Consider the following 19068-nt stretch of genomic DNA (forward strand, 5'->3'; position numbering starts at 1 on the left):
TTGATTACAATAGTAATTTATTCACACTAGTTGCTGTACCACCCTTGAATGTACGTATTAAATACATTGTTTATTTAAATTCTCTCTTTAATAGACATATCAATTAGAACCAGTTTGGAGCAGGTACATGGTACTCTTAAATTTTATGCATTTTCTTGTATGTATGTTAAAATGTGTTCTGAAAATTTCATTTGCTGCAATGTTACATCAGTGACCACACACCAGTTTTTATTTAGTGGATACTGTGAAATTGCTTGCCATAATAATGGTTTCTATTCTAATATGTATGGATGATTTGGGGCACTTTTAGTTTGATTATGGGTATTATATAGTGCCATGAAGACATTTATTTGTGTAATACTGCACGGTTTTTTTTTTTGTATATAAGCACAAGGATAGATTGATACATCATTGAGTATGTGTACATTATTCTCAGTGAAAACTATCAGATAATTATATCAAGTGCAAACAAATATGAATGCTTTCTGGTAACATAAAGAATATGAATCCTCCACATTTTTCTAAGGCTCGATATTTTTAATTTGATTGTATTATGATACCTATATGCTAGGTGTCTATAGACCTATGATATGTTCACAGCCGTTCAAATTCTGTTTTCTTTCTCAGATTTTAGAAGCATGTGTTTGTCATGGACTATGCCTTTATTTTCAGACTTCAAGCTTACAAAAATGAACAAAGTATAATGTAGCCTTTAATAGACATTTTATTTCCAGAACTGATTATCTACTTTATGTTACCCTCCTGTCTGTGGAGTCAAACCATAAAGTTAAACAACTTTGAGTTTATTTCCTTATAGTATAATTAACTTCTTATTTCATTAATTTCTGTTTTTATTTTTATTTTCTTAGTTATTCCGTGTTGTGTTGGGTTAAATTGGTCACTGTTTCTCTCAGCTCCCAGCTCAGGACCTGAGAGACACAGGCCAAGCAAACTTAGTTTCATTCCAATGATTGATTGTTGGCTATTTCTCCAATTTACCTAATGACTAATGAATAAAAGACCCAAGCAAGTTTTCCTTCCAAATACATGAATTACAGAGTGCACACATTCTTTATTTCTTTAAGATTTCATATTGTTTTTCAGTTACACAAAATTTCCTTCTGACTTCTTTGCGCTGTAGGTTGGTTGGAAACATAATTGCTCTCCGGTTAAGTCCTGTTTGTGCAGCTCTGAGCAGCTGGCTAACCGCACACTCTTCAGAGTTCTGCTAAGGCTTTACTGTTTTGTAGATGGTTTTGCTGTTTTCTCATGTACTAGAAACAGTAGATAGCTTTTTTTTCCTGAGCATGACAATGATACCAGGTGCCCTGACTGCTTATTTTTCAGATATGATCTATACACTTAATTTCTCATCCTTGCAAGTAGCTTTACAATGAGCCAATATCGCTTTCTTTCAAGTTCTACATCCCGTGTGTTGTTTAGTTTCTGTTTTCACTTCGAGGCTTCAGGCTGCTGCATCCTCATCTGTCATGGGCGCCTCCCACGTGGATCCTCCAGACGCAGCTGCCCTTAATTCTCAGCTCAAGTTCTCTCCTCCTGTGTTTCCTTACACTGTCTTCAGATGTCTTCGAGGCCTTGGCTGCTTTTCTCCTCAGTTGAGCCCCACAGTTTTGCATTATATGGGCCCTCTACTTGGCTTCCAAATTTAATCACATGACTTTTGCATGAATGTCCCCTTTCTACTGCACTGCGTGACTCCTCCGTCTACTGTCTTCCCTCCCTTGCAACATTTTTTTGATCCACTCACTGTCTTTATGTCATTCTTTCTCATCCTTTCTATAATCTCAGAACCTCAGGGGAGCCCGGCTCTGTCCCATGCAGGCTTGGAAGTAGGTCAGGTATGTCCTCTGCGGGATGTCAGAGTCCGTTCTTTAACTTTCCAGGACAACACTTGCAAAGTTATAACTTGTAAAGAGCAAGGGTGTTTGAGTGCAGATTCTGAAAACAAAAAAAAAAGCATGAGTAATTTTAGAATATTAATAATCACTTCTTTATGATATATTTCACACACCACAATAACTATTTCATATCTACTATCCTCATATATAATCACAGTCACCATATAGGGTAAGCAATTATTAATATAACTTCTTAGATGAAGAAACTGTAACACTGGAAGAACAAGTCTTCCAGTAGTTTAGGACAGGAAGTTAACAGTTGCATTATGGCACAGCAGTGTTTGACGCCAGCACCAGGCTCTACCACCCAGCAATCTTTGTGTAAAAGATGGGTCGGTGAGAAAAAGAATCAGAGGTTTGCTGACATATATTTTAACTTCTTCATTGTCAAACACAGTCAACAGTTTTAATCTAGCAACACAAGGAACGTGTCCATTTAGAAGTTGTGCTTATTTCACGCCTTTCTACTTCTTACCATAAGGTGTTGCCTTGTTCAATCAAATTCCAGAAATCTTGTCCTCTGGGGTCACAGTGGCAGACTCTGGATCACTGATGACAGCTCATCTCTCCTGTCACCAGTGAGTGTTGTATTGCAGGCTCATCCAGCTACCCTCCTACCCTGGAACAGGTCAACAGGCCTGTCATACTAAGGTGACTGGATACTTGGAGAAAATTATTTCCTAGACTCAGCTCCAAAATCAATAAACACCATTCCTGGAGGGGTTCTGAAAAGAACACACCCTTAGAAACCAGAACTAAGTCTTCCCAGCCATGTCCGGAACCAGAATCTCTGCCCCCCAGAGTCAGGATGGCATTCACTGTCTTTTTATAGATGAAACAGGCACTGGTATTCATATCATCGCAAAACACCATGGGCCTCAGGCCAAGATTCCATAAAAGAGGAACATTTCATTATGTTTCCAAACCTATTTTAAAAATAAATCCATAAAAGCATTTTATCACATCTATAATTAGCTATTTTGTATGTGAATTCTACAAATTTTTCATAAAGTCCTATTATTTGGATGAAACACATGAGCACTTAGGAGACAAATATCCCATCTGCTCTCCGAAGCTTCACTAAATAAACTGCCTTGGAGAAAAAGGCACACCGTTTTAGCATACACATCAAGACAACCACTGTAATTGCTTGCTAGTAAACGTGAACCTTGAACTTGCCTTTGCCCTTTTCTATAAGGGAACAGGACACGGCTTTCAGGGACGTGCTTAAAGCTTTCAGGAGAACTCTATATAATCGGAGAAAACACAAGGCCTGGAACAAAGTCTTTTTGGCCACAGACCCAGTCAAATCTTAAAAATGACCTTTTGTTTGATTTAAAAAGCAAAGATAGAGGATAAGCGTTTCCATGGGTGTGGAGTCTTCCCTGAAAAGAACGCAGTAACTGTGTGATTGTTGTGCTGTCTTCACTGAACTGCTTAAGTGAATAACCTTTGCAGAAACTCTCTCGCTCCATTAAGAGTAGGAGAGGTAGGGAGAGGTCCAAGACCCTTGACTCTAAGCCTCTTGTGGTGACCCAACCGATCTACTTCCATGGAATATTTCCCAGGCCTTTTCTGTGGGTCCCTGCGGCCTGGGCCCAGGCAGAGCCTCAGTAGACCCATCAAGAGGAAGTGATTGTTACTGTATCATGAGGTTCTTGGGAACCAAAGTCCGGGGGGTCACCCATTTTAGAGAGGAGGCTGTAGATTTTCATTATGGCTTGAGAGCGTTTTCTAGTTCTGTTCCTCTTCATTGAATACACAGTCTCATTTTCAACATTTTAAAACGGAGAAAGCTCGGAATAAAACAATTTAAAATGGCATCAGCCAGGTCCCTTTTACAAGAACAGCTGGGTTTTCTGACTCTTCATCCACGCATTTGGGGATATTACAACCTTCCTTTAGCTTCAGTATCTTACAAGAATTTATGGTAGAACAACATTAAAATATCGGTGAACATAAATGTATTATATTTTAGAAAACAAACATAAATCTATTCAAAATAATTTAATGAGAATTTAAAAAAGCATTTGTTTGCATCTTGTCAAGACAAACTAGAAAGGCCTTGAATTTAGGTAGTGCTTGAGTATTTGACTGCTGCTGAGTACTTACCATGTAACGGAATGGTTCTAGGAAAGATGAAAATTTTCTTTGTAAAAACTTTTAATATTCATAAATTGCTGAAATATCTCCCTACATATCACACTAAAATACACAGAAACTAAATTTTTAAAATATTAATTATCAGAAAGACCCATTTAATTTTCAACCCCCAGTCCATGTGCTAATATTAGCCCATGGGTGTGTTCTAAGGTCTACATTTATAGACTCCAGGAAGAAATAAGACTGCTGTAATGAATTCATTACTCTAGTCAATACTGCATGACCTGGAGCAGGAAAGGACATTTTAACAGGGCTTTTAAGATTTAAAATTACATATAAATGATAATTATTTTCATGGTCACACTAATCAAGGCAAGATTACTGTAAAACTCACCCAGAATAGAAAGCTATTCTGAAAGTTATCCTTTGGACCTGGGTGCTTTCCCCTTCTTAGTTTTGACCATCTCCCTGGTGAGGATTCTGTTGGTGGGATCCTGGAGACCACCAGTTCCATTATTTTGCCACTCAATCCCAAATATCTCATTTTTAGCAGGGCTTAAAGCATAACTAGAACACCCTTGCTAAAGTTAAAATCAATAATATGGTAAGAAAGCAGATCTCTGGAGACGTGACCATGTCACACTTGAGGACCTCTTGCTGCCTGTGTGGTGGTTCTCTTGCGACTGAAAGAGCTGGGTAAATAGCAGCCGTGTGAAGATACATCTGCTCAGGAATGGCCACTGTTCCCGCTGGCCTGAATCCTCAGAGGAAGAACCACAGCTGGAGCAGACGGTTTTGAAAGTTCTTCTGACTCTAGGGATGATAGTCCTGTACCTTACTTCCAAATGCTTCAGGATGCTGGGCACATCTCAGGGGAAACTTGAGAGTCCATCAGTGTCTACCAGAAACCCTGGGGGAACAGAATGAAATGAAGATATGTTAGAGTTCATACTGACTTTTGGAAAACTGGAGGTTTGAGGTTAGACAGATCACACTATGGTGAAGCAGTCTGCAGAGGTGCTCAGGGCCCCCATTTTGGTTTCTGCCACTGAAAACACACATATGCCGGAAGCTTCCTATGTGGTTCTGTAACCACTATGCTGGATGTGGCGCCATGCCCTGTGGCAGCTGATTTAACTCTGGCGTCTTCCACCCTGCTCCGTTCTGCGCGGTGCAGTTCCTGTCTCGCATTCCCCTTTCTCCCCTTTCACTGCAATTCAATTGAACCAGCGATCTCAAGTCTGCATTTTTATCTTATTAATACTTGGAAGAATATACCTTCTAGTTTCTAGTTTATGTTTAATCTTATGCTTTGTTGCAAAAACCGAGGTCTTTCTTAATGGCAGATATAATTTAAACGCCCCTTCTTTTTGGATTCTCCGTCCTTGCTCCTAGCACATGGTGAGTTACTGACATAGGGCCTTGAATAGAAAAGCAGGAAACCCTGCCTACTAAAACATGACGTCATATTTTGTTAGGTTGGAAAATGAAATGAGGCTGTCTGATTTACCTACTACAGCTGCATCTCTTGCTTTGGACACAGAAAGCTCTTCTTGGTGGCCCTGGAGCACGTTAGATAAATGCCACACCTAAAAATCACACTTATCTGTCATAGTGACTTCTTTTGCTGTTTGCTCCAAAGTTATATATTTTCTGAGTCTCCTGAGTTGATGGGAATTTGGAAAAACTTGGAAGTGCTGCGTGACTCATACTTGACTTTTTTTTGTTATTATGCCCTGTTTGGATTTTTGAACTTATTTTAAGTGAGACGCGCGCATGCACGTGTGTGTGTGTGTGTGCGTGTGTGTGTGTCTTCTTCCCTGGACCTGGACTTAACAGGTGACTGTTACATATCCGAAGGGGGTGGTGGCTCAGGCCCTCTGCAAGAGCAGCTGAGGCTCCTAGGCCTGAACCATTTCTCCAGTTTTTTATTAGGATCCTTATTTTTGATCCAGGCTTAACTTTATGAGTTTAATTAAAAAGCAGCACCGGTGCTAATGGAGATGATTCCTGCAATGTTTAGGTGACCCCCGTGAGAACCCCCGTGAGAGCTCTGTGAGAAGAAAGTCGCTGTCTGTCCTTGAAGTCTTCCTGGCCTGAAGGTCACCCTGAGTTTCAGATCCACCCTAGTGAGACTTCCCCAGCGGCATTTAGCAGGAGTGCTATTTTCGCCTACCCAATGAAGTCATTTTCACAAATTCATTCCTATACAGGAACATGCTTAAAACATTCAGAAGAATAAAAATGAATAGTCTGGTTAGAGGGCACAGCTGTGACTTTATAACTAGTGGCTGTGCTTGTTAAGACTGCAAACCCGAAGGGGGAGGGAATGGGAGGTGGTGGCGGGGAAGAGGCAGAAATCTTTAATAATTAAATTAATTAATTAATAAAAAAAATAGAAAAAAAAAAAGACTGCAAACCCACAGGGTGTGGCTGAGCGTGAGCTGGGAGAAACCCTCCTGGGAGTTTGTGTGGCCTTTTGTGAATGTTCAGAGGGTCACAGCCCAAAGTGGATACACTTTTGCAGATACCATTGTGCTAATACTACATGTATCTTGTTCAAGGTTGAGGAAAAAAAATCCAATCACTCCTTTAAAAACTTCATGCCTTTTGTTGGCTATGCAAGGCAGGCAATTATCTAGAAAATTAAAAATATGAAATTATCCATGATTTTTTTTTCTGTATTTTCATTTTTGAATGATAGCGACCTTCCTTCCTTGTGACCTATTTGATGGTACCCCAGCTCTTGAAGATATCATCACTGCCTTTCCCAAGAAACAGTCAATTATGCCTAGCTGTGAGGTTCTCTGAATGCTCCTCCAGGCTACCTTTACGAAGTGAAAAGTCAAGAAGGGATTCATGCTGGCCATGTAGCCTTTGGCCAGTAGCCTTTAAGATGCCACCCCCACTTGGCCAGCTTAGTGGGTCTATCGGTAACCACAATAATAACTCTCAAGCTGAAGGTTCATGTTCTTCTCATCTTTGTTATTTACCCATCTCCATGTCTGACATGCAGATGTCGGGGCTTCAGGACAATAACTAGCTCCTAGTCTTCACATCCCTTTGGTAACTTGTCCGAGTTTTGTCTTCGTCTGCTGTAGATGTGGCAGTCTGCTGAGGTCACATTCCATTCCCCAGGAGGCTCCTCCACAGGGTCCTTCATTAGCTCTGCTTTCACTGCTCTTGCTGCTTAAATTTTCCTGTTTATCACTGAACTCAGCCTGGCAAGACAGCTTACCAGGTAAGGATGCTTGCCAACAAGCCTGAAATCTGAGTTCAGTCTTAAAATCCACCTGTTGGAAGATGAGAACTGACTCCTACCACAGTGTAACAAGGCCAAGCTCATGCTGTGCACACACACACACACACACACACACATACACGATAAATAAATGAAATGCAAACAAAATATTTATTGGCTTTAATATACCATGTTCCCCCAACAGCCCCTGTGGGGTAGTTATTGGCATCATATTTAATATGGCTGGTGTCATACATCAGAATAGTTGTGCTGTTGATGCTATGAGTGTTTCAATCAATAACAATTTTATAAGTTTCTATCAAGATCTTTAAAATTTTTAATCTTACTTAGCTATTTTCTATACGATGGACTTATATATCATTAATTACATTTATTTCTCAGTACCTCTGAGTGTTGTCTCTGTGTGTATGTATGTATGTATATAGCATTTTTAAATTGCACCTTTTATTTTGAATGGGTTCCCATTCCTGAAATCTGAACTCACAGAGAGAAGATCAGATATTTAAGGTCAGTTTCTGCTATATAGTAAGGACTTTCTCTCAAAGAACAATATAAATGACAAGAAAATGCCTGGAAATTTATATTACTAATTAAGATTTATTTCTCATTTCCCTATATACATATATTTTGAATATGATGAACTTATTCTGATCTTGAAAAACAAGGAATATATATTTATTTTTCTTTCCCTGTTGGAAAAAATTGTGTCATTCAGAATTGCCAACTCCGTCACTGCTTATAAAATAAAAATATTCATAAACATATTTGAACATATTTTTTAATGAATGTCTCAAATTCCTTACTGTTTGTGTCTATAATTAAATTCCTTTCTACTTAGCTTGGGTCAGGATTAATCCTTGAGGATTCTCCTTTTACCTCAAGCTTTCAAAGTGACTCTCTCAGGAGCGTTTGTGTTTGCACACACTCCTATAGAGCTGTGATGGAGATGCAGCCAAGATGTCCACAGAGTCTCTTGTGGAGCACGCGTCAGGACAAGGCACCAGCAGGAGGTTTCTCCTCATTTCACGAGCAGTGCGTGTTCTAGAAGAGTTATACTCATCAAGTGCAACCCAACGTGTGTCTTTCTGGGCACTGAGGTAACGGACACAAGTAACGCAACCATGTGCTCTTAGTCACACTTCTCAAGTTTTGAGTAAAACTTGAAATGTAGCTCAACATTACCGTTGAGTTTCACGCATTTTCCTCAAACTGGTTTCCCTTTTGGGGCCCCCTACCATTCACCGGCTCTGAGAATCCGTTGTCTTTCAGACTCTGCATGTGCTGACCCTAGCGTAGCTGCTCTTCTAATGCTTTCCATTCTTTGTTTTCATCTTTAGAAATATTAAGTCTTTGTTTTCCAATTTTTAGGACCCTGCCTCATTTCCTCCAGTCCCCCATTCTCTCATAAACATCTGAAATTTTAAATATTAAAATTTTATAAATATTAAGATATTAAAATTTTTATGAATATTAAAATTTTAAAATTTACATATCCTTCAAAGTGGTACATCTCTGTGTGTATATTTATGTGTGTGTTTGTCTATATGATGTGAGTATGTGTGTATGCATGTTCTGATGGGTGGGTGTCTTAGTTAGGGTTTCTATGGCTGTGAAGAGACACCATGACCATGGCAACTCTTATAAAAAAGAACATTTAATTGTATATCTTATAGTTCAGAGGTTCAATCCATTATCATCATGGTGAGACATGGTGGCATGCAGGCAGACATGGTGCTGGAGAAGGAGCTAAGAATTTTACATCTTGATATACAAGCAACAGGAAGTGAACTGTCACTTCCTGGGTGTGTTTGAGCATAAATGAGACCTCAAAGCCTGCATCCACAGTGGCACACTTACTCCAACAATACCACACCTACTCCAACAAGGCCACACTTCCCATTAGTGTCACTCCCTTTGGGGACCATTTCTTTCAAATCACATTTCTGATCAGGGCTGTCACATCATTACACTGGTAATAATATAATTCTTTGGGACTTTGGGCTAGAAATGCCATTGAGCGTTGAGACCTCTGTGTTCTATAGGAGCTTGGAAGACAATATGTTGAGAGCAGTGCAGATGATAGAAGCTTGGTTTGTGAGGTTTTGGAGGGAATGGTAAAGACTTTATCCGAGCTGTTTGATATTTCTCTTTAAAATCCTGGGCTTCTGGTTAGCTCAGTCTGAAGAATCAGCTGCATTTAACAAGACACTAGAACTGCTGAAGTGAAACCTTTGTGTTACTGGAACAATTGACGCAGGTTGGCTGGAGCTAAGAAATTATTGATGATTTCCTACCTGGTGAAATCTGGGAAGTGTTTCCTGAGAGCACAGAGAAGCTTTGTTCCAGAATTGGCCAAAGTTGAACCTTGTGCTATCAGCCAGATATAGTAATGTATAAAAGTCACTCAGGTGCTACTGGTTCTGAAGACATAAATGGGTCATGGAGAGAAGCTGAGAATTCGCACAGTGCGAAGCCGGGAGAGGCCGTTGGTGAAGGTGCAGTCTTAGTGGGAGTTGAAGGCCCGGGACTGGAGGAGTTGTAAAGGAGTTGAAGCCTATGAAAGACTGTTGATGAAATTGCAGCTCAATCGCAGGGAAAGACCCTTTGGTTCAGGAGATGCTACTGCTGTGGGAGGACCAACAAGAACAGCAGCAGCAGTGGAGGGGAGCAGCCAGGGCTGAGAAGACAAGCTGTGCGCGCCACAGAGGGTGGAGCTGGAGAAGTGACGATAGCCCTTTGCAGGAGTCCCGATCATTAGTGGAGCACAGACAACTGGATACTGAGGTATTTGTCCCTATGGAGTTTGGTTTTGCTTCATTCATATTATTATTGGGACCCTGATTCTTCCCTCCTGAAGAAGGTATTTAATTTAATTTTGATTTTTAAATGAGCCCACAGCTAAAAGATTTGAACTTTTAAAAGAGATTGGATATTTTAAAGAGACTGACATTTTAATGTGTTTAATTTGTAAAGACTGTGGGCCTCTTAAAATTATTTATGATTTTAAATGTAGATCTTCACAAGGCATAAAATTGGTGATTGGTTTGTGTGTCAAGTTGACAAGAGGTCAGCTGTACTAGCTGGTTTTGTGTGTTAACTTTACCCAAGCTAGAGTTGTCAGAGAGCAAGAAGCCTCAGTTGAGGAAATGCCTCCATGAGATCCAGCTGTAGGGCATTTTCTCAATTAGTGATCAGTGAGGGAGCGCCCAGCCCATGGTGAGTGATGTCATCCCTTTTCTGTGGTCCTGGGTTCTATAAGAAAGCAGGTTGAGCAAGTCTGGGGAAGCAAACCAGTAAGCAACACCTCTTCTGGGCCTCTGAATCAGCTCCTGTCTCTATGATCTCAAGATTTCTTGGGAACATGTATTGGTCCCAACTGATTTCCCTTATAATTTGAGACAGCAGTGGACTCAGAGGCATATGATGAGATAAAAGTAAAATTACTTTGTTTGTCCCTTAAATATAAACATATGCAAACAACAAAAATGTAGAAAAAATTATTTATTAATAAAATAAATATAATCTCTCTGTGTGTATGTGTGTGTATGTGTGTCTGCATGCGTGTACACGCAAGCATTCTTGAATGTCAAAGAAGCCCTCAGTACTTTCAGTAACTTCTCCATAAGTCTGGGTCTCTCACCTTCATTCTCTCTTAGTGAAGGGATGCCAAATGCAAGCACTGATCAAGTTTTCAATACCTTTCTCTAGAAAACAAAGACTAGACAAGATGCATCTAAACCAGGGGACAGCCCAGTTCACCCACAACTGAGAGGCAGGTAGAAGCTCTAGAGTTAGCAAATGCACAGGTGCAAGCATCCACTGAGGCGGTCGCTTTGTCAATATCTCTTTGTGAGGGTCTTGGAAGAGGAATCCAGAAGGATGCTATACCCCTCAAGGTCCCTCGTTCTTTTCCTTGTTTCTGGGGTGTCATCCCCCAGTTTTAACTCATGCACAGCTTCCCCTTCAACATATATTTATTTTCTTAGATTTTGAAAAGTTAAAGAAAAGAGGCCAACTGCAGTTTAAATACACAGGAGGCTGGCACTTGTAGAAAAATCTGTGGTTGCTTAGCAACCAGAGGGTGACTGTTTGTGGAGCTCAGGGAGCTTGACCATGTGACTTCAGGATGGGTGAAGGGCAAGAGGAGGCACCCAGTCAGCAGAAATGAGTCAGAATGTGGAAATGGTATTCATCTCTGTGTAATCACCACATTATTTACCTACTTGTCTACCTACATACACACACATATGCATACCTACATACACACATACACCCACACATACATGCATGCATACATATTACATTCTAAGGATGTAAACCACTGCTGTGCTGCTCTCCTCTACAGAACTCTAGGGGTAGAGAACACCACATGCAGGCAGGATGCTGCCCTAGCTTCTGAAACACTCTGTTTATTGCTAGGGTAACTACACTGCCTCCATAGTCTGTGACACATCAGGGAAAGAGACTTGACTTGGAAATGCCTTTTATACTTAATAAAGATCAGCAGTCATTAGAATGGACCGCATGCTGACTCAATCAGCGCAGGGCTTTGTAATCACGAGTCCTTTTGTTTCTTGTGCCCATCTGCTTCGAAGAATTTTGAGAATCTGCTTCAGATGCTCATGCAAATATAATAGGTCAGCTTCCAAGTAAAAGGCCCATGTCGCTCCTCCACGCATTAATAATGTCAATTGTATTCTGTCTTCATGATATAGTTTTTTTAAAAGACAGTTTTCTAAAAAGCACCATGAGGAACAGTTTCCTCCTCTTTCCCCTTCCCTTCCTCCTCCCATCGCCCCTCGTCCATCTCTGCTCTCCTCCCTTCTTTTCCTCCCTCTCCTTTGTCTGCATCTCTTGTGTTTTGGGTCCATGTAGATTTAACTGAGTGTTTTTCACAGTTTCATACAGCAAACATTCTTTGCAATGATCTGTCACTGGCAGCATAAATGACTGCTCCGTTCTCTGCTCAACAGCATTCAAACATCCTTCAGACTGGCACACCAAGTCATGCTGAAAAGAGAAGATGTATTGTTTCCTGTTGAGCAGTGAGAGCATACCATGGTCGGTGCAAGGAGAGACTCTGACCTTGTGCCTCTGGCCCTGCTCAAGGTCTGAAACGCTCACTTGATGAGGCAAAGGACAGACATTGGCATTGGCACACTTTTCTTTTTTTTTTTTTACATAATGACTGGACTTGATCAAACTAAAAAGATGATGGAATTGGTCAATTAAAAGATTTTAAGAATCAAATTATGGCAAATTTGGGCTTTTTTTTGAAGAAGAGAGTGCATTTTAAAATACTACCCTGTACAATAGGCTTGAATATGTGTCTCAGTAACTACTGGTTTTATGGCAACTAAAATGTTTGAACCCAGCTGGTTGTAGATACAGCAATCAAGCTGAATCTAAATCATGGTGTAATGTTGAAAAAGAAATCAATTTAAAGAGCTTCAGACCAAAAGCGATCTGCACTGTGAGTATTAATCACAACAACAAATTCTCATTTTACCTGAGTTTCAGAGGTCGGGAAATGAAATGCTCTAGTAAACGTTTGTTGTAGAGTATTTTCTAGATAATCAAAGAAAATAGACCTGTGGAATCTCAGGAAGAAAGAAAAGAAAAAGTAGCTGTCATAGAATAACAACAGAATCCACTGAATAAAAAAATAAGAGGCAGTGAGGTTGAGGGAGGCTGCCCCTTGTGGCCAGAAGGAAGAAGACAGCATTTGTCAAGTCACTCTGCCTTCCTGCCCATGTCTGTGAGAAAGAATTCAGATCAGAGCAATCAGAGTCTTGGCCCCGACAAGAACTTGATATGTCAGCTTAAGAAAATGGATCACGAAAAGATTTTAATGTATGTGTGCTTAAATATTTATTACTGTTATATCTGGCTTCTACTTACCTTTTCCTTTCATTTTTATTTAGATACAAAACATACCAAAAAGATAAAAAGCATATGTTTTCCATTGGCACATTAGTAGTAACTCTTCACGTGTAATAATGTTTTCATCCTCCTAAAAATCTTTCCAGATGATTGTGGTGTGTATCAGACAGAAGCTTAGATACTGTAGTATATTCATATGCCCCCACTGGAGCCGGTCATCCTCGAACCCTGAAGAAAAGTCTGTGAGAGCATAAGGTTTTTTGTTAAAGACAGGGGAAGATTATCACACAGAACTGTTTGGGGTGGTTGCTATAACTTCATAAAACCTTAGAGAGAGCGAGCAGAGGCCAAGAAGATGAGAGATGAATGTTGTAATATGAGCGGCAGGGCTGTGGCTCAGGGGCAAAATAGCCCCACGTTGGGCGCCACTCTGTTGTAATATGAGCGGCAGGGCTGTGTCCCCGGCATCTGGCCGCCCACAATGGCTAGCTTATGTCCCGAAATAATTACATGGAAACTATATTTTTTTGATCATTGCCTGGCCCATTAATTTTAGCCTCTTATTGGCTAGCTCTTACTTATTGATCTAACCCATTTTTAATATTTTGTGTAATATCACGAGCTGGCTTACCAGAAAAGATCTTAACCTACGTCTGTCTAAAATGGGAAAATCATGGCGACTCCTTACTTGACTTTTTTCTCCCAGCATTTTGTCTGTCTACTCCGCCTACCTAATTTTTTGTCCTATTAAAGGGGCCAAGACAATTTTTTTATTACTTAACCAATAAAACAACAAATAAAAAAATGACCCACCTCCATCAGATGAAGAGGAAGAAGCAGCAAAGATCAGCCTATGGGAAGGAGTAGACACATCGTCTTTCTTTGAATATGGAGAAAATAGGAAAGAACCAAGAAAATGCAACAGTCTTTTAAGCTGCCTCTAGATGACAGTCTGCAAGAAGACATTCTTAGGGGTTCTAGAAAATCAATTCGATCACAACCTGAACGAGTGTGGGAAGAACACTTCCCTTCTGTATCCCCAGAGAGGAAGCTTCATGTTAGACTGGGTCATCATTGACTTAGTGTTGATTCAGGACTGTGTGCTGCCTTGTTAAAGTGTCAGCACTAATAACTTCGCTGTGGCAATAGCAGACTACAGGTCCAGCCCTTCCATAGACACCTGTGCTTCAAGTGCTGGGACTTGCCTTGCATTTATACTTAAAATGATATCTTGAAGACCTTGACATATTGTCCTACTTACTGGATTTTCTGTTTTGTATGTTTACACAGTCCAGGTCTATGGATGGATATGGTTCCCACATGTCTACTCTTATAAGACCCCAGCACATGACAGGTGCATGCCATCCACGAGACTAATTCCTGCAGGGAGAATAACAACCAGAGTACACACAGGTATGTTATTTTCATTGACACTCACATAATATGCAAGATAACAGAAACACCAGTATAAATTCTGATGTCTCATATGGTGAGTGCTAGACTCACACAGGGCTGTCTTTGGCCATGTTATCTAGTGGATAATTAGCTCTTGTACTTGATGATTGTTCATAGCATATGGAGTTTGAGGTTTCTCACTGGTTTGGGTGACAACTTATGCCGTCACCCTAATCATTTTTTTCCTTCTACTTCTGTTCATGTTTTTGAATGATTGTAGAAATTTTTTGACAGCATATTTGGTTTTGCTTGAAAAATGATTTGTTAGAAATTTCTATAGTATCGTGGAAACTGCATTTCTCTTTTCTGCTTTGTTCTAGTTTATTCGGAAGAAAGGCTGAGGTCATAGCTGCCTATTGTGGTAGATCGCATCTAAAGAAATACACAAGGCTCCCTGGGTACTGGTTTAATGAGCCTGTGCAACACCTATCTCTTGAAGTAAACTGGGTGTGTCTCACTTTAACAAAGAGTGCGGCATGAGTGATGGGATGCCACTTCAAGATATGTTGTGAAAAATTATGATTCCAATATGAGTGCCCCCCCCAACACACACACTGTAGGCAGGTTGGTAGCCATACTGTGGAGAGATCTTGTGGAGACCTCATCAAGTGTGAGCAGTCTGCAGGTGTCTTCTACATCCTGCCGACAGGCGTACACCTGGCACTCTGAGATCGATTGCTCCCAGTTGGATCTTAAGGTGAAATGCAGCGCTACATGACAAAAAAAATTGATTGTGGTTTCATGAAAGACCCTGAGCCATAACCTCCTAGTCATTCCATTTCTTAGACCTCACTCAGAACCTGTGGGATAATAAATGTTTTTTAACCTAAACTCCTACATTTTAGGGTAATTTTTTATTTAGTAAAGGACAGTATCATCAATTCACTTCATAGAACACATATCTAACTTACCATCACAGAACCTAGAAATGGAGCATAGTACTATATGTACCTTGAGATTAGCTAGAAATATGAAAATTATCAGGCACTGAAGCTATAGTAACAAGGCCTAAAGTGGGAGTGTCCTTTCCTAGTTAATATGATATACTAAGCACATTTTTGTGTAACTTTTTTTCAGTGTGTGTGTGTGTGTTGGCTACAGAGGGTACACACAGGAAATGCCCAGGTCAGATGTCAATGGTTAGTTTCAAGCTTACGTGTAGTTTCTGTGGTTCCAGACTTGGGTCTTCAGGTTGGCAGCACAGGCATGTTTATCAACTGAGAAATTACCCCCATTTTTTCAAAAATCATAGAAATAACTTACCTTTTAATACAGATATCATGTCATTGAATTTGTTATTGTGTTCAATATAGAGAAATAAATAGATGGAAGAATATATTATTTTCCTCTTCTCATTCAATCTTGAAGTGTTTCTTTTTAGATTTTTTTTTTACACAGATTTGACGGATAGTTATCAGTGCAGAGTGAGCAGAAAAATTCCAGGAACAAATTTAGACAAACATCACCCAAAATAAATTATATCAAATATATTCATTTTCCTAATTGAAATCATTGCTTGGAAACATTAACCATCACAATGAATCTTATAAACTTTAATCCTTGAATACTTGACTTTAGAATAATTCAGAATTTTAATCAATGCTTCTTTTTAGACATAAACAGAGGCCTCATGTTGTGGCTAGTCAGAAAAGGAGCTTAATAAGTGAAATGTCTCCTTAATCACAATTGCAGTAGGATCTGTTTCATCTGGCTTACTAGGTGCGATTTCTTTCCAGTGATTCATTTTGCCATTAGCTACATGGAAATGATGACTATGATTTTTTAAGAAAGATTTTTATATTTATGGAATAATTGTGAAGGCATTCCAAGTTATTATTCTCTTTTTGTTGGTTCAGATTTTCTCTAGCATCTGATATTTGTTGCAATTAGTAGAAAACATTCATGTGCAATTATTAATTAAAGTTCTCAAGGTTGCAGAAATTGCTTAGACTTTCGTTGTTTGTGATAATCTTGAAAGTTTTGACAAGTATTGTTGCATGCTTTGAAGGATGCCTTTGTGTAGAGTCAGAGGATTTTGTTTCCACATGCTGGTGTTCTCTCTGCTCAGGACAAGACAGGATAGAGCAGTGTAGTAGAATTTCATTTATATTTTAATAAAAAAAAAAAAAAACTTGCCTGAAGATCAGAGAGTAAAACATCCCCACTGGTCAGACATTGGTAACACACACCTTTAATCCCAATAGCTACATTAGTTTGCCATAGAAACCGGGTGGTGCATGCCTTTAATCCCAGCCCTAGAGAGGATTATAAAACAGGTGGAGACAGTTCTCAGCCGAAGTCTCATTCTGAGATTCCTAGAGGCAGGATTGCAATTTTCAGACTGAGGTGGAGGTATGAGCCAGTAGCTGGCTTCTTTCTTTTCTGGACTTTAGGTTGAACCCTAATTTCTATCTCTGAGTTTTTAATAATCATGCTTCATTTTGGTGCCCAACTTTTCGTGTATGAATTCATGAAAAAGTCATTTGCCTAAGGCTTTTTAGCCGCTGTCACAGGACACAGGTGAACCCAAACCTAGCCAGCTGGGTTTTGGGGAAAATAACTAATTCTTCCAGTTCCCATTCACATTGGCTTAACTTCCATATTAAGATGCAAAAGTATACAGAGTATATGGATACTGTATGTTATTGTGCTGTCTTTGAATTGTTTGATGGTAGAGAAGAAACAGCAGCTGCTGAAACACATTTGATTATAAATGCTGCTGATTAACCAAACCTATATATTTTGAAAATTCCTTGACTTCAAAATTTAAGACAAAAGATATGCGACTTTGGGAGAAGAGGTTTTGTTTTTGTTTCCAAAGGAAATGAGAGATTGTGGATTCATTCTGCCTTAAGAAAAATAAAGTTTTGCCGGGCGGTGGTGGCGCACGCCTTTAATCCCAGCACTTGGGAGGCAGAGGCAGGCGGATCTCTGTGAGTTCGAGACCAGCCTGGTCTACAGAGCTAGTTCCAGGACAGGCTCCAAAACCACAGAGAAACCCTGTCTCGAAAAACCAAAAAAAAAAAAAAAAAAAAAAAAAAAAAAAAAAAAAAAAAAAAAAAAAAAAAAAAGATTGATTGAGGGAGACTCCCTGAAAAATCTCCAATGGAAATAGATGGCCAGGATGTTCTAGTGTTTTAGAGACCCTCTGTTCCAGTTTCCTCTGAGGTCTCCATCCAGAATGGCTTTAAGATGGCTGGCTAAGATGATCCTGCCTCACAGAATACTCCAGTTAGGACTTGACCATAATCCTAAATTTTCTTTAGGTCCCTATAAGATTATCAGTGGCCCCAGTCAGCAGGAAGTAGCCTAGAAAACTTTGTCCTCATTCTCAAAAAAGGGATTATGCATGTTTGTTTTTGCTTAGTGTGTTTGTTACAAGTTGTTATGGATATTGGTCAGGAAAAAAAGCTAAACAAAGGAAATTAGATTCAAGGTTTTTGTTTTGAAAAAAGGGGGGATATAGAGATAATAGATAAGAGGGTAGTTTATTGAATCTACTGTGAAAATAAAAATGGGAGGGTATAGATATGGTAAGATAGAAAGCTAGATCGTTGAATCTATATTTAAAAAGTAGCTACTAGTTTTAAATGTTTTACATTGGATTGGACTTTTGTATATTGTGTACAAATTTTGTCTACTGATACAAATTTGAGACTAATTTCGTTAAAACATACTGTACATGCATTTCTAATCTTGTTCAAGGTATTGTACCTATACAACTCACTTAACAATGTAATGCAAATTTCTAGTACTTGAAAATTATTACCAACTGTTTAGGAATATAAGAAAATATAGGTTAGTATTTAATCACCTTGTATAATCAAACTTTTAGTCACATTAGGTATGTTTTCAAGGTCAAACAAAGATATATTTTAGATAGACATGTCATCATCACACACTTCAGAAAACTATAGATATGATATTTAAGATGTTTTAATAACCTAAGTTTTTCTTTTTTATGACAATGAAACATGTCTACTCCTGGCAGCACCAATATAGTTCAGAGAAGATGATTAGCATAGAAGAAACTCCACATACAATTTACATTCTTCGTGAACCACTGGGCAAGAAAATGCCCTTGTCTCAACAGATGACAGTATTCTGTCCTAATCAGACAAGCAGGACACAAAATATCTGGTTCTACAGAAAACTTTGTTGACTATGCTAGGCCTGTAGGCCAAAGATGGATGCCCCAATGTTGCAGAAGAACTTTGGGTGACTGTCCAGGTATTCATCTGCTTCTGTCATAACTTACATTTTTTTTTGGAAGTCACTTGATTGCACCTTCTGCCTACTTAGTTAATATTATTCCCGTCTCAGGTCTCTGAGGGAGTTGACAACTAGATAGATAGTTATAGTTTTTCTTGTTTACCTGACATGGAGGGGCTGAATATATGCTTTAGTGGTGTCACCTTTACAGGTGATAGGGCCTCGCATGGCACA

This window comes from Chionomys nivalis, chromosome 18 (assembly GCF_950005125.1).
Source record: "Chionomys nivalis chromosome 18, mChiNiv1.1, whole genome shotgun sequence".
In the NCBI taxonomy this organism is placed as follows: domain Eukaryota; kingdom Metazoa; phylum Chordata; class Mammalia; order Rodentia; family Cricetidae; genus Chionomys; species Chionomys nivalis.